Here is an 11,019-nt window from a genome sequence, read left to right as displayed (position 1 = left end):
ATATTACCACTTGGGCAACGACCTAATGAATCAAATCAGTAAATGACATTGTTTATAGGGTAAACAATGCACAATGACCAATTCTTTGCTAAAATATAAAAAGAAATGAAACTAGTGAATTCATGGGAAATTGAATATATAAATAGATATAAGCTACTTATTATTCAATAATTGGGGAAAAAATAACAAGGTAATTGGGTTTCTCCAATGGTGTTATCCACGTACCTCATCTGCTTATCAATGGGCTTTCTCAAAAGTTGTAAAGTTGTGGACACATGAATCCATATAAATCTCCTTTTCTGTAGAAGAGCACAAATTGTAGAAGTAACTATAATCAAGTTGAAATGAGTCAAAAATTAGTTCATATGTATAAGTTAAAAATGAGCATACAAAAAAATAATAAAATAAAATCCATATTGCTAATTGAATTTGTGCAATGTCCAGCTCATCCATAGATAGAAAGTCCTTGATGTCCTTCTAATATGGTCCAAAATGATACATCCTTTCCTCCCCCAAAATCCCCAAAGGCATTGTCATGTTGACCTTGTTAATTGACTCGTAAATATCATATAGTTGAGCCAAGCAAGGAAATTCAGTAGCCCTTTCAGTATCTTAATAAAAATTGAATAAAGATAAGTATAATAAGGAGGATATGAACAAAAAATTAGAATATGCTTGAGTGTTTTGTACCATCAGACATATGACATCAAGGAGTCTTTTAGGCCATAAAATAAAACATCCTTTTACTTGGCCTAGTTTAGTAACCTTGTCACTAGGGAACTGGACATTTGCATTTGCCTCTTCCTCTCGAATAGTTGTGACCATCACCTTAACCAAGTCTCACTTCAATTTTTTATGATGAATTTTAGACCCTCGTGTGTATTTAAGAGCATTAGCAATAGCACGCATATTTGGTCATCTAAATAGAGAATGCAAGGTTCTCTATCATTTGGGATGGGACTAGGGTCAAGCAGAGCTGATGGCACTTGTGGATTGAAACTATCTTTTGCGCTTCCATAGGTTGGAGAATTCTGGGTGCATGATACAAATGAAAGCATGGAATTAAACGATAAAAATGTTGGCACAACTCAAAGAAGATTAAACTGAGATTAATTTCGAACCTGGGGTGTAAATTCTTCTTCTTGAACTTGCCCAATTTGTATACTAGAGACCAAAGATCTCATCTCCTCATGAAGCTCGGACATAAGCTCATTTTTGAAGATTTGATGAACCTCTGCACTGGTCATAATCTCTTAATAAACTTGCTCTTAAACTTTAACCATCAAGTCAGCACTTGGGATACTTCTTCCTGAAGAGCTTTATGAACTTGAACCAAAGAATTGTGTTATACCAACTGTCTTTGCTAATCCTCTAACTCGACTATGATGATCTAGCTTCCCAGTTGCTATTGTCAAAATGTCTATCCTTCTAGTCTGTATGAAAGATCCTTGACTACTCTGCTCCTTAAGTGCATCCTATAACATTCAAATAACAAACAAAAACAAATTACAATTATAGCAAAACATGAGTACTATTTCAATTTAAATACTTTAAACTAACTACTCACAATCTTATTAGCAATGACAGTAATATTCGGATTGATATATTGATCTTTTTTTATCCTTGCATGCTTCCGTATTCTATGTTGAGACAGAGGATCAAGGGCTTGAACGACAATGCTGGGGTTTGATTTTGCAGCCTCTTGCATTTGTTTTAAATCAGCTTCCATGACCTATTGTTGTGCCTTCTTGTAAAGCCCACGAGACATGTAATGCTGATATAAATTTTTTCACCGCTTCTCTTTATTTGAAGCACTTAATTTCTATAAAAAGTAAAAAAATAAAGTTATTTAAATAAATGATATTAACTTTTGTAAATAAAATGTCAATGATTAGGAGAAGTTTACCTGAAATTCAGGATCTAGCTGTGACGCCATAAATCTTCTCCAAGTGTCTGCCTCAATAAAAGAGTATATGTGATATGGATTCTAATCCTTTTTAGTTCCTCGAATGTAGGTGCGAGTGAGAATTGTTTTAAATCCTTCCATCACTCACGTACTTGGTCTAGCTAATGCTTCCTCATCTCAAGGGTAGGAGGGGCATCGTAGGTTTGTTGCAAAGTTCATATATAATGAGTTAGAATTAATTATTATAACTATTTAAATGTATGAAACAGAAAGTTAAATACCAATATATCTTGTCAAATCACTTCCTTCATTTTAGGTAGTAATTTCTTCTAGTTAGAATATAAAATGTTAACTTTGCTTCATCCTAGAAATCCTATATAGCTTATTAACTTATCACCCTTTGCACTAACTGGATTTATGTCATCATCAAAATCCACATGCTTATAAATACGCCGACAATGTAATGCTAGCTTTGGCATCCTTATGGCCTCTCTATCCCATTTTCTAATAGGTTCATCATTTACTTGATCATCACCAAATTCCTCATTGTTTCTATTATCATTGTACATGTCCCTGTTAAGAAGCCAAGGTCAAATAGGTAAGTAAATTGCAATGAAATGAATAAACAAATAACATATAGCAAACACAAAATTAAATTAAAGTGCACAACTATTTTGTTACAGTCTTACTTTATGTATTTTACCATATTCCTTCATAATGATTATCTCAAACGATGTATTCGTCATCATTTGCCAATTCTACTTCGCTTTGTGTAGGTGGATTTGTAGTAAAAGGTAGTGTCTCATCAAGGTTTAAAGTTGCATCACTATCTTTTTGTTTTTTTGCCTTGGAGTATAATAGACAATGTTTTATTTACTGGATCAGTGACATAAAATACTTCTTCGCTTAGCTTGCCAAAACAAAGGAATCATCTACATGACCAACTCTATGAAGATCAACTAAGATAATCCAAACTGTTGATCAATCCCAACACCATTATTGTTGACCTACTTATATTTAAAGACAAGAAAATTGAAGTTGGTGTAACTCACCTCTTATATCTCTTTAGTAACTCTATAATAGGTCATGGATGCTAATTTAAGATTTTTATCTTTAGAGCTAGAAATATGCATCGCATCAGCTACTACCATTACCCCACTGTTCTGCATAGTACTTTTGTCATCTTGAGCCTTTATGTAGAAAGAATACCCATTTATATCATATTCATTAGAAGTGGTGACGTCAAACTGAGGCCTCCAAGCTAATCATTTTACTATATAAGAACATTGTTTTCCCTTAAAACATTTTCATTGAACCATGCTATAAATATCTTGTTGTGCTCATTAGCAATCTGCATATCATTTTTCTTTGGATAGGTTCTTTAATGATCATGTAAGTACTGTTGAACTTCTTTTATATTGTTCAAAATGTATAAGTACGCTTGGAACACTTCTTCACGATCCATTCTCTTCACTTTGAGCACTCGTGTTCCTTTACCTATTCCATCGTCATGTCGAGATTGTGCATGTACCCTAGATAAATATCCTTTACAATAGTCTATAACCTCTTCAGCTACATATCTTTTAATAATTGATGCTTCATATCGATAAGAATTCTTAAAATAACCTTTTAAGACTTTCATATATCTCTCAAGCGAATATATCTACTTCAGATAAACAGGGTCGTAAACCCTTACTCTTACCAAATTGACTATCAAATGCACCATAATATCAAAGAATGCAGGAGGAAAGTGTATTGCTAATTGAGACAGAATAAAATACTCCTTGTTTTCCAATTCATCTAACTTTTCTATGTCAATGACTATGCTACAAATAGCATTGAAAAAAAAATACATAGTCTAATTATAGTGCTTCTCACATCATCTTTCATTATGCCTCAAATAACCACTAGTAAAAGTTGTTACATTAATACATGGTAATCATGAGACTTTATTCCTATTAACTTCAAATTATCTATCAAGACAATTTTTTTCATATTAGAAGAGTACTCTTATCATACCTTAATGCCATGCAAACATCAGCATGAGCTAGTTTTTTCTGCTTTAGATAACATGTGTGCTGCTAGTTTTAAATAAGCCCTCTGACGACCTTCTTTTAGTTATAGATGTAACCATTCTCTTATTCCTATTTCAGTCAAGTCTAATCTCGCATGGATTTCATCCTTGGTCTTTTCTAGTATGTGTAAAAGAGTACTAATCAAGCTATGATACATGTTTTTTCTCCACATGCATCATATCAAGACTGTGTCTAACATTAAGATGACACCAATATGGAAGATCAAAGAAAATTGACCCCTTCTTCCAAATGTTCTTCTCACTTACGATCTTCTTATTCTTCCCAAAGATAAAATTAATTCCTTCCACCTTTCAATAAATTTTTTCTCCATTCAAAGGCTTCAGAGCCATTCCATGATCTATAAGCCATTAAAAACCTTTTGTAGTCTATGGTATGAGTGGAACTGATCAAGCAACCTCCTATGACCAAGATAAATTGTTTTCTTCTATGCTTAAGTTGATAAAAGTGTGTGTCTGCTTCCCATATAGGACATGCTTTATGCTCCTTCATATTGTAACCTGACAAATTTTCACAAGCAGAAAAGTTATTTATAATAGTGAAAATCATTGCATGTAACTTAAATGACTCCTGCTTATGTGCATCAAATGCATCCACACCTTCCTTTCATAATTTCTTCAAGTCTTTAATCAAAGGTGCCAAATGGACATCAATATTGTTTCTTGGCTGTTTTGGTCTTGAAATCATCAAAGACAGTATCATATACTTACATTTCATGTACAGCCAAGAAGGTAAGTTGTAAATCACCAACAGAACTGGCTATGCACTATGTCTACTGTTCAGAGTACCATAAGGATTGATTCCATCTGTACAAAGCCCAAGATGAAGATTTCTTGGCTCATTACCAAATTTCAGAAAGATTTCATCTATTTTCTTCCATTAAGGAGAATCTGCAAGGTGCCAAGATATTTTTATATAATATTTTCTCATAAAAAATGCCATGTCAAACTTTTTGCCTCTGTTGCATTTATGATAGTATCGGAAGATACTACAATACCTTTAAAGGTTGTCCTTTAGTTGTCTCATTAACATCACCATCACAACCTGTGTTCTTCTTCACTTTGTATCGTGAAGTTTTACATTTTGGACACTTATTTAGATTGACATACTCTTTTTTGTATAGTATGCAATTATTAGGATAGGCATGTATCTTTTCATAGCTCATACCCGTTTAAGACAAGATTTTCTGTCTCATACACACTATTTGGAAGAACATTATCATATGAAAACATATCACTCAATAGTTAAAGCAACTCTATAAAACTTTTATCAGTCTACCTATTAGTTGCCTTCAAATTGAATAATTTCAACACAGTTGTCAATCGTGTATAGTTAGAACACCTAGGGTATAAAGCTATGTCCACATCATTATTCAAGCTATCATTTATATGTGATTGTGCAAAGAACCCCATTCCAGCATCATGAATCATATCACTCATTCTGTCATTCAAGCCACCTATAACTTCTTCTGACTCAACTAATGGCGTCGTTTCTCTTTCACCATGCCATATCCATCTTGTATACCGTATCCCCTCACAAAATAAGTGATCACTTATATCATCAATAGTTAATCATCTCTCATTTAAACAATTGACATAGGGGCAAAAATTCTTTCCTTTTTTGTTATAAGCATGTCGTATGTCTTTTAGCAAATTTAATAAATTGTTTTACCCCTTTCTCATATTCCTCACTCGTCCTCAAAGCATCCATGCAATGATATTTTGAATAATTTAATTCAAGAATAATATTAACAATATTTTAATTGAATTTAGCTTAATGATGAAGGAGAAAGGAAGAGAGAAGAGATTTCAATTAATTCAAATGTTTTAAAAAAATCACATCCACATAATTTGAAGTTTAATGCAAATGTTATGACAAATATGCTATTTTTTCATTATCATATATAATATACAAACCTCAATGAAATCTTCGATACTATAAAATGGAAAAAAAACTAAAAATTGGTTTAAATAATAAAATGAAAGGCCTTAAGTCTAAGATTAAATTAAATAATGATGTCATGATGTTTTAAAGAAAATTAAAACATGTCAAAACTAGTTGAAGCAATCAAACAAAATTATGCCTTACAAGTTTTGAAAAAAATTTCATAGAGTTTTCCCTTAAAAGTAACATATTTAAAAATTTCAACAATAAACCAATTTAGCTCGATTTCAATAAACATTTAAAGTGCAACAATAAAATTTCAAAAAATCTACCTTTGAATTAATGCATAACTACTAATTCTAATAAATTCAAGAGCAGCAACACAAGTTATAAATTAAACCATTGTTCCTACTATGAGAAAATAATTATACAACTCACTAATTTATTCAATCTAACCATTATTCTTGGCTCAAATTCACAACTCATACACACATATGTATTTCATATAACACCTCCTTTATTACCCTATTATACATCAATTAGAATCATTATAACACATTTCCAAACGTTTCCGAGCAAAAATTTCAGTTTCAAATTTTCACATTTTATTCTGTTTGTACACTATTCATCCGAAATTAGGCTAACTTTGAAAATTCATAACTAATTTTAAAAAAATTGAAATAGAATGATTCTACCTTTCACGTGAAGCTTGCTAAGAGTTCTATAGAAGAAAAATATGCATTAGACTCAATTCCATCCAAAACAGCACCAGAAAATTTGACAAGATGCACTATTCATATGGTTAATTTTTGAATTTTCAGGATTTTAGTCCAACATTGGAAAGGCATGACTCTTAACAAAAAAATAACTCCAAATTTGATGGTTTACCACTTGATTTAAAGCTAAAGATGAGATCTATTTTCCTGCAAAATCTCAGGTCCAAATTCCATCATTTGCCTATTATTTTGTGTCATAAGATTAGCCTCTTTTAGGGTATTATTATCTCCTAAACTATATTTTCTTCAATTTTCCAGCCTCTTTTTCAATTGCCATCCCTTCCCACACATCATACCATGATTATAACCACCATACAACATTATACTTTACATAATATCAAAGTATTTCATATCCATAATTCATTACAAACTTATAACAAAGTTCAATAAAATACAACATAACTTAATACATTCTCACAAAATCTCCATGGCCTTCCTACTAGCTCACACCAATTTTTTGTCCTTATCTATACTTGGTCAACTCCTTATTGTTGCATAATTTAATATAAGGGGGAATGAGATTTCAAAGAAATCTCAGTGGCAATGAACTATAATCATCAAGTTAATCAAGCAATGCATAATGTGATATATCATAGAACTTCAAGATATCCTCAAGTCACATACAATCATATTTTTCATCAAATCACGAGAAGAATCAAACACGCTTTCATATTAACATGTTATCATGTATTTGGCTAAAGCATATCAAATGTCATAAAGTCAACAATTTCCACAAGCTAGTGCTAAAAAAAAAAAACAATTTCCACAAGATAAATCCATTAAACCAAAACAATCCACATAGCATATCAAGCAAGCTAGACAAACAATCAAATTATAAGTTCAATGCTAACTTTCAAGCTTAATAGGCTTCGGCCTCCTTGAAGTAATTATCCCCCCTTTGTATCCTTTTTCCAAAACCTATTGATTCAAGCATGAATACAAGCTATATTAACCACTAAACAATTCAAACACAACACTTTATCTTTAACCTAACACTCTCCCCCTTTTTCTTTGATTTTTAAAAATATAGTTCCTCCTTTAGAATTAATGATCTCTTGGCTCAATCCTATACAATTTTTAATGGGAAATCCAAATTTCTGATTAGATCTTTAAAAATCAAACTCTTTCCTTCTCAAATCATAGTGGCCGAATAGGGGGTATATGACTTCCAAAAATTTCATTTTTGATTCCAATGATTTTACACACTTCCTTTTAGTATATCCCTATACAAAAACACATTTTAAATCCATTGGAATCATCAAATCAATGCAAAACAAACTGCTGCCCCATAAACACCCTTTTGACCAAAATGAACATATAGAACCCTAGGTGTATTTTCTTTCAAAAACCATTCCATATATCACTTAAACAAGCTTATTCCACTTGATATTTAAGGTTCCTATCCTTCCCTAAACCTTCCATGAGCAGACCAAAATGGGGCAACATCTAACCTTAGAATTTCAGGCCAAAACTCTAACTAAACTAGGTTGAAATTTAGGGATAAGAGGGTTTAAGCATACCTTGATGTTTCCTTGATGTAAGTTGAATGATTCCTTGTCCAAAACTTCCACAAATTTAGGAGGGGGTATTTATAGAAAAACCAAGTTGCCTTTCCTCTCTGATTTTTGGATGTCCAAAATGGCTGAAATAAGGTGAGTTGGCAGCCATCAAATGCCTCATAGCTTCAGACCTATCCATGTGTCCGAGCTCTAGATTATTCCAATAATTATCCCTTAATTTCGCATTTTATTTAATTAATTATGTGGAGTAGCCAGAAAGCAACAAAATTAGGCCCTTATTGGGCTCAATGTGGGCCCCAAAAATTGCTTGGGCTGGTCCAAAAATTTGGCCCACATCTCAAATCAAAATCCCAAATCAATTTAGAACTTTATCGGTTACTATTCACGAGTAACATTCTATAATTTTTTCAGATCTTTGAAAATTTATTTCTCTCCATGATAATTCACCTTTTAATATAAGAACATGATCTGAAAATTTTCATAATTTTTTGCCATCTCTAGGTATTTATTTTGAATTTTCTCCTATTAAGCCTCTATTAGTGTCACTGTTAAAAAATAAATTCTCTAAAATTAATTCCTGAGCTTCTAAGGCCTAAAACTAATTTTTTAAATTCAAATAAATATTTATATGATTTATACATCCTTTTTCAAAATTTATTGAGGCTTTTAACTAATTAAAATAATTATTTTCCAATATTTTCTCCAAAAACCTTCGTTTACGGGAAATTCCGTAATAATTTATTTTCACCATAATTTTACTTTTCGGGCCTCAGCTGAGTTTTCAAAGCCTCTAATTTACACTTTTCCTATTTTTCATGAATTTTCTAAAATTTTTCTCAAGTTTTCCTGTTGCCTTCCTAGATTGATAATTACAGAAATGCCAGCCTGAATCTTATTGTGGTTTCACATCAAAAGTTGTTTTATCTTCCCGTCTAGTCTCTACATTGGCCTCATTCCAATTTTTGATTCCCTATGACTAGGTGAAATTTCTTGGGATGTGACATTTCACCAAACACCTTAAGTGCAGCAATAAAATCTCAAGAAATAATCTTTTCATCATAACTCATGGCTACTAATTCTAACAAGTTAAATAGTAACAAATAAACCATCAGCCATACCCATTTAATCTCAAATTTATCGATTACAACAATTGACATTTCATCAACACTTAAAGTGCAACAATAAAATCTCAAAAATTCATCTTTAATCATAACACATAAACTATTGATTCTAACAAGTCTAAGAGTAACAAAACAACTTATAAACCATCTTTAATCATACCTATTTAAAGGAAAGTCAAGCTAACCGATGAGCTAGAAGACCGACAAACTACCCATAACAACAATACAACACCAACGATGGTGAACTGATGCAAGCGACCGCGAGCTTGAAGCTATGGCAACAAACAGCAGCAACAGCAGCCCTCTTACTAAGGCTGATGCAAGCGATGGCACAAAGAATGATGAAAGGGAAAGGGGAAGCTAAGGAAAAGAGACAACATGGCGAACTAACAAGGAAGAAATGGGGGAGAATAAGGCAAGCTGAGGGATGACGATGAGCTAAGAGAGCAAGGATGATGGCGACATGAGTTGAGGGAGCAAGGAGAGGGGGAGAGAACGCGAGTTGAGAGAAGAAGAAGAGAGCTGATAGGTTTTGACAATTTTTTTTTTTTAAAGTGAGGCCTCATACTTTTCTGTTGGCCCAAAACATATGAGTATGGGGCCTCATACTAATCTATTTAGGGCCAACAGATGAGTATAGGCCTCACATACTCTGTCACATGACCAGACCAAGTATGTGATGCCTATACTCGTCTATTGGCCCTGAACAGACAAGTATGAGGCCCCATACTCTTCTGTTCTGGGCCAATAGATGAGTATTTTAAAAGTCTAATTGTATTAAAGACTTTCCTTAACCCCTATGCAAGTCTCAAATATCATACTAAAAATATCATATATTTAATAAAGACTACTACATATTTGCATAGGGGTAAGCATTCAGTTTTTCGATTCGGTTACTAGCAATAACAAAATTAACCGAATAATCGAGTAAAGCAAATTTTAAATACCGAATTGAAACCGAATTAACCAAAATATTTCTGTTTGGTTAACCAATTAACCGAAATATATAAATATGAAAGTGATTTCAAATTAATAATAATAAAACACAATTACAACCATTAATTAATAAATATTTCATCATTCATTGTGATTTATTATAATAATATTTATTATAACTATATTTATTGAATATAAATATATTTAAAGAGTTTATATAAACCCACATATATATTTATTATAATAATATTTATTAAATATAAATATATAATATATTTATTTCAGTTTTTCTATTATAACGGAAATTTTTTTCTACTAACCGAACTGAACACCGAAACCAAATTATTACAAAAATAAAAACCAAATATGTAACTGAAAACCGAAATAACCAAACCAAAAAACCGAAATTAAATTCGGTTCAGTTCAATTTTCGGTTACGGTTCCGTTTTGCTCACCCCTATATTTGCATGTACTCCTTTCATCCTATTGATAAGATATCTAAAGGAGAAATTTTCGGTCTCTTCTATAAAACACCTCTTGTTCGTTTCATAAGATTCAAATTTTTAAATTAATATGGTTTTTTATATAAAATCTAATTTGAGTTTGTTTGAATATTAAATGTATTTGGGTTAAGATACAAATTTGTCCCCAAATTATAGTTTTCACTCAGAAGCACTAGGTATTTAAAAGTTGTTTTGGGTTTCAAATGTGCTTTGAAAGTTTGAAATTCTTGCAATATTACCCTGTACCGTTAAAAAGCCAATATTGATAGTTAAAATAGTA

The sequence above is a fragment of the Neltuma alba genome, unplaced genomic scaffold (assembly GCF_004799145.2).
Source record: "Neltuma alba isolate B1F8T4 unplaced genomic scaffold, ASM479914v2 tig00012112_pilon, whole genome shotgun sequence".
In the NCBI taxonomy this organism is placed as follows: domain Eukaryota; kingdom Viridiplantae; phylum Streptophyta; class Magnoliopsida; order Fabales; family Fabaceae; genus Neltuma; species Neltuma alba.
The sequence above is the reverse complement of the archived record's forward strand: the minus strand, read 5'-3'. Positions refer to the sequence as shown.